General features: G+C 33.0%; 1 protein-coding gene across 1 annotated transcript in view; it reads right to left on the minus strand.

Moving 5' to 3' along the window:
* LOC106463661 (transient receptor potential-gamma protein-like) overlaps nucleotides 1–6,856 on the minus strand; it is a gene marked incomplete at its 3' end in the record, with an annotated part of 101,180 nt that overhangs the window by 80,935 nt on the left and 13,389 nt on the right. The window contains exon 2 of the mRNA XM_022391223.1: nucleotides 6,444–6,612. The remainder of the gene's footprint in view (nucleotides 1–6,443; nucleotides 6,613–6,856) is intronic.

Consider the following 6,856-nt stretch of genomic DNA (forward strand, 5'->3'; position numbering starts at 1 on the left):
TAAAAGCTTGCCCAGAAACAACACAATAAAAGCTTGCCCAGAAGCAACACAATAAAAGCTTCCCCAGAAACAACACAATAAAAGCTTGCCCAGAAGCACCACAATAAAAGCTTGCCCAGAAGCAACACAATAAAAGCTTCCCCAGAAACAACACAATAAAAGCTTGCCCAGAAGCACCACAATAAAAGCTTGCCCAGAAGCAACACATAAAAGCTTGCCCAGAAGCAACACAATAAAAGCTTGCCCAGAAGCACCACAATAAAAGCTTGCCCAGAAGCACCACAATAAAAGCTTGCCCAGAAACAACACAATAAAAGCTTGCCCAGAAGCAACTTTATGCTTTAAGTAACCATGAAGAAACGATGAAGTCGTGTGATTTTCTAAGTGTCTCCATCCTGTAACTGCAGTGGTGAAATATTCTTAGTATCCGTTCTCAGCCTAACTTAAATGGTTCATTGTGACCTAACAGTTCTTATTTTACACTGTCTTCAACACTGATATTAAAAGTTTTATATTTTATTTCTTATTCAACATAAGATAGATACGTAGTTATAAGCACAGAAGTTTAATACGTAACGCGAATGATTTCTCCCACAGCTCCTGTTTTTAAGGATCATACTACACAAAACAAGTGTTAAAACAAAGCAAGATAATACTACACAAAACAAGTGTTAAAACAAAGCAAGATCATACTACATAAAACAAGTGTTAAAACAAAGCAAGATCATACTATATAAAACAAGTGTTAAAACAAAGCAAGATCATACTACATAAAACAAGTGTTAAAACAAAGCAAGATCATACTATATAAAACAAGTGTTAAAACAAAGCAAGATAATACTACACAAAACAAGTGTTAAAACAAAGCAAGATCATAAAATACAAAAGAAGTGTTAAAACAAAGCAAGATCATACTGTATAAAACAAGTGTTAAAACAAAGCAAGATCATACTACATAAAACAAGTGTTCAAACAAAGCAAGATCATACTATATAAAACAAGTGTTAAAACAAAGTAAATAGATGTCTAAAGACCAAATTAGATTGTTTTCAAATTATCTTTCGCATTGAAGAGAAACAGAACTGCATATTACATCCTCTCGTTTAACCATGGATAAGATACACATCATTAAGCAAATAATGAAACTTAGTTTTTATGTAAAGTGTTAATTAGATATTTGCCATTTTTCACGATGCGAATAAGATGAGTGTAAAACTATTCGTTTGTGTCCTAAAATTCGGGGTTCGATTACCCGCAGTGGACACAGCAGATAGCCCAGTGTGGTTTCGCCCTAAAACAAATGGACCCTACAAATAGATATTTTCGTATTCATTATTTCTAAATCGGTGTATAATAGTTGATTTTCTTTGTCGTGATGAGTTACTTTTAAGTTTCTTCTGAAAGACTGTGCGCAGTGCAAGTGCTTCACACACCTAATAGAAAATTGGCCATATTCCTGTTTTCAAAATAAACAAACTAAGTATAAACATAGACGTTATTACGGTCGTTAGGTTTGCTGTAAACATCTAAAAATTGAAGTAAAAACAGAAACCCCAGACTTGACCATAAATTTAGAATCTAACAGTTTTGGGATGATGATAAGGGGATTCTTTAGATTATTTTCCAAGCAGTTAACAGAGAAAAAAAATGTCGATTTCCATTTAAATTGGTTTTAAAGTAGCGCTGGAGTCTGTTTCTCAGCGGATGCACCTGGCTGTAGAGTTATTCTAAGAATACTTAAAGCATAAGGGAACAATGCCAGGCAACAATAAGCCGCTAGGCAACAATATAAAGGGCTGCTGATGAAAAAAAAAAACGCATCATTATTTGAAATTGTTCGATATTGTTGGTCAATTTTATTTGACTCTTGTAAAAATGATAGTATTTTATTTTGGAGAAGATAAATGTAAATGGCTTCCCTCTGTTAACCACTCTTGCTCCATTGTTGCTATTATTATTATTTTATTTGTGTATCACTTATTAGTTTTATAAATGCCATGAAACACCACTTTGATAACAAAATTTTTGGTTTTGCAAGAAATTTAATTGAATTTGTTTAAAATTTTTCCTCGTGTATCCTTAAAATGTCAGTTTGTTATAAGACTGTCCTTACTCATATAACACAAAAACCGGATTTTGATACCATGGTGGGCACAGCACAGATAGCCCATTGTGTAGCTGTATGTTCAACAACAAAACAAAACAAAAAACCAAACCGTTACTCATGATGTTGCAGAATAACCAGTGTAAATAAAACCTCCACAATAATCTCAAATAACTAAACAGTTTCGGAAAGTGTAAATATTTTCTTCAAAGTAACGTCAAAGTTAATTAATTGCTTACAGTGTAATGTGTTCTGTATATTAATGTTAAAACCTGGGTTATATTTTACTGTACACCTAATAAAAGTTATAAAACAAAACTATGAATATGAAATGGAAAATATTGTCCGAAATAATGTTTTAATTACCAACATAATAATTAGTTTTAGAATAATTAAGAAGATCGATTTCTTGAAATAAATTCCTTTATCCAAACATATAACAATAAACATAAGGTCACCAGCAATTTAACCTCGTAATGAATAAATAACGCGAATGACCTTCAACCGGTACACTCCTCTTCCAAACAATAAAGATATCTATCTATATATGGTTACCGCGTTTAAATTCGCGTGGTTCCCATAGATTCTGAACTAAAATTAATAAAATTTTAACATCCACAACTCTCGTACAAAGTGATCACAAAACATACAAACGAATTGAATTTTAACATCCACAACTCTCGTACAAAGTGATCACAAAACATACGAACGAATTGAATTTTAACATCCACAACTCTCGTACAAAGTGATCACAAAACATACGAACGAATTGAATTTTAGCATCCACAACTCTCGTACAAAGTGATCACAAAACATACGAACGAATTGAATTTTAACATCCACAACTCTCGTACAAAGTGATCACAAAACATACGAATACACAACTTGAAATCAGTAGCAAAATTCCGAAATCATTATTTACCATAACGCATCTCAGTTTGCCATTAACGACTTATTCTTCATCCATCATCCTCAAGAGAACCAACAATGAAAATGTCGCCATAAAGTGGATATAAATCTCTCGTTACCATATCCGTGTCAAGATCGAAAATCATTCTGATCATCAATCAGCAACGTAGACTCAAATATACGGTAGAAGAGAAAGCGAAACAAGAATTATTCCAACTGTAGTCACGAAAATGGAAAAGAAATAAAGACCTAATATCAAACAATGGTGCATATTTTAAGCTCTATCGTCTGTTTAACAATATCCTCAAAGGGTACCTCAACTTCTTTTGTAGTAAAACCCAACAATATGGGCAAAAAAAAGAAAAAAAGGGAACTTCTTGATAGCTTTTGTTAGGAATTTCTTTCTTCATAACATACAATTTCATTTGGGATGGTCACTGTAAATGCTGTATGTTTCAACCAACCTTCATTAATAAAGACAAACATTTCCTTTTTATAACCAAAGAGTTGTCAGATTATTTCCTTATCGGAGATATTCAGCTCTCTCACAGTAAATATTTATATCCAATTATTTACTACAGAGATCCTACAAACGTTGATATTGTTTTTATTGCACTATTAAGACAACGTAAAACATTGAGATTGAGAGAAACAACAATATTTTAAAGTTTTAACTTAAAAACAAAATAATACATTTATATCCATATGAATGTTGCTAAGAATAGTAACATTTATTCATTCTTCATGAAATATTGTATTTTGAAATCAAAAGATGAGACGTTCATTGATCAATGTTTTTCTAAAAGATAGGATACGAGATTTTTTTTTACAGTGTATTCGGTTTATAAAACACAAGTACGAACATTTTAAACTGAACTTGCCCCTTGTTGAACTGAATAAATTTATGTGAAACCTACTATTCGTTGGTAAAAGAGTAGCCCAAGAGTTTCCGGTACGTGGTGATGACTAGCTGCCTTCCCTCTAGTCTTACACTGCTAAATTAGGGACGGCTAGCGCAGATGGCCCTCGTGTAGCTTTGCGCGAAATTCAAAACAAACAAACAAACAAACCTTCACCAAAATACTCTGTATCATGATCTTTAAGAATCCTTTCTCGTATTACATTGACCGTCACATTATAACGCCCCCACGGCTGAAAGGGCGAGCATGTTTGGTGTGACGGGGATTCGAACCCGCGACCCACAAATTTCGAGTCGAGTGCCCTAACCACCTGGCCATGCCGGGCCTTGGTGAAGGTATATAGTATGTATATATTACTCAATTTTTGTAATGTTCTTAAGCACAAAGTTACACAAAAGGCTGTCTTTACTTTTCTCACCGCGAGTATGGAAACACGATTTTTAGCGTTATAATCCAACAGCTAAGCTACCAGGGGGAAGGGCGTGACTATGAAAAATATATTTAATTTTCTTCAGCAATATTATACGATTTTAGCATTTTAATTTCTGAAATTCATTCCAGTTTAAATACAATAATACTGAAATCAAATAAAATAAAAAACTCGTTCTCAAACACTACGCGATGAGTTCACAAAATACAGTCATAAATCTTTCTAATTTATAATTCATAACAAAAAAAAATAAATATGGTTGCTAGGTTTATTATTACTACCAGTCTTAAAAAATCATTCCATAAACTCATAATATTTACTTATTATACAGCTGGATTTATCAAAAAACAACGTGCTGTAAACCACATGCCAAGTTTGTTTAGAAACGTAGATTATGGAGAGTAAAAACAAAATCTGCAAAAACGTGTTCTGTATGCAGTTGTTTTTGATACTGTGTTTTATTATTAATAGTGGTAATTATTCTTCCAAGAAGGAAGAGTAAATAAAGTTGTAAGTAGCTTTACTGTCGTATATTATTCACCACCAGCATGAACTTTGGATTGTGTGTCTGACAAATGAAATAGCATTTTATAAAACTTCAATAAGACATGTGTTAATAATTACATGGTTTATTTACATATTTATACAAACACTTGTTTAAATAAAGTCATATAATATTAACAAAAAAATAGTTGTTTTTGTTTTGTAGCACAAATTTGCGCAGTGAGCTAGCTGCATTGTGTCTACTGTGGGAATCGAACCCAGAATTTTAGTATCATAAGTCTTCACACTTACCACTCAAACACATGGGGCGTCTGAATTATAATAGTACTTTATGTTGCTAGTTATTTAAAAACTGTTAATGCACCTTTCACACTTTTATTAACAAAACAAAACAAACTTGATTATCTTATTCTCCTATGAAATAAATCTAAATTTGTGAGCTACGCTTTACTATGTGCACTATCTTGTTGTAGCCGGAATGAGCGAGTTGAGCCTAAGTTTTGTATTTTTCAGTCTCTTCAGTAAACAAATACCTTTTAGACGTTTTAGTCTAAAAATAAGTGCAGTTAAAAGAACGTGCTTTCTGATCACAAATTCTCTCATTCATCATTTTAAATTGAAATAAAGCGTATAAGCAACAGTTTGGTTTTAGTTTCTGTTTTAATTTCCTTATTTTTTTCTATTCTTTGGGAATGGGCGTAGCCCAGTATTTAGCGTGCCGAGACTGTGAATTCTAGAATTTATGGGTCGCGTTTCGTTGTTCCACAATCTAAGGCCATGATTGTTCTTATAAAAGTAGCGGTCAAATCACACTATTCGGTAAGGTAAGAGTGTCCCAAGAATTGGCGGAGGGTGCTGTTGATGCTGCCTTCCCTCTAGTCTATCACTTCGAAATAGGGGCAACTTTGATCAAAAATTCTAAAAGAAATGCAACAACTAACTAATAATCTCGTTTCAGCGCTGGTAACTATAATATTGTTTTTTTTTAATATGATTGACTTTTACTATTGTAGTTTGATCCAGGGGGACTGCTAGATGCACGAACATTCAATAGGCGAAGAGTGAGGTTATGCAGCTCACATAGATGGTTGACAGCAGCTAGTTCAGAATTCTATTCGAAACTGACAGCTAAGAAATCGTGACATCTAACGTTACATAAAAAGTAGAAAATAATTATTTTAATCGGTTTTTTACTGAAAATACCCTGAACACCAAACATATACACAATCCGTGCATAAAACAAACATCAGTATTGGTACAAACATAGACATATATACATAAACAAAGAAAGCAATGAAAAATGTGTGAATGTATATTTTCGTAAGAACTATTTATAATTTTTCAATATTTATTGCGTAACTTGACCCAAGAGAATTTTCAACGTGTAGAGTCTTTGTTGATTTAAAATTAATCAGACATTCCTATTTCTTGACGTACGAACACAGTCAGGGGTAAAAATACTATCGTATTATTTGGTTGGAAATTTTTCTTCTGAAGGATGAAAAGTATTTCCTAGCGTCTAACAGTAACGTTTGTATTTAGGAATCTAATCTCGAAGTTACTCTGAATGGCTCACCTGTGATTAACTCGTTCTTTTTTGTACCGGAAAGTTTTCACGATAAGATAAGTGCCACACTCTGAGGACACCTCACAAAGGTTAATGACTATCGTCTCTTCTTTCTTGACAACACTGTCTCCAATGTTCTCTGTATGCTCGGTACCAGCTCCGGACTCACAGTCAATACCTTGAAAAACAATACACTTCCTAATGAAAGTTGTGCTCTGATAAAGTACTGAAAGTTAGTTGCACAAGAGATGAAACAAAAAATAAAAAATCACGTTTGTAGTGTAAGAAACCGTGATTAGAACGGATGTGTCACTTGGTCAGTTGTTTCAGTTATATTAGCTCAAGATAATGTTGTAAGTCGTCACAATATATATCAACTATGTATTTAGCTTATTCAGTTATATTAGCTCAAGATAATGTTG

This window comes from Limulus polyphemus, unplaced genomic scaffold, assembly GCF_000517525.1.
Source record: "Limulus polyphemus unplaced genomic scaffold, Limulus_polyphemus-2.1.2 Scaffold1456, whole genome shotgun sequence".
Taxonomy (NCBI): domain Eukaryota; kingdom Metazoa; phylum Arthropoda; class Merostomata; order Xiphosura; family Limulidae; genus Limulus; species Limulus polyphemus.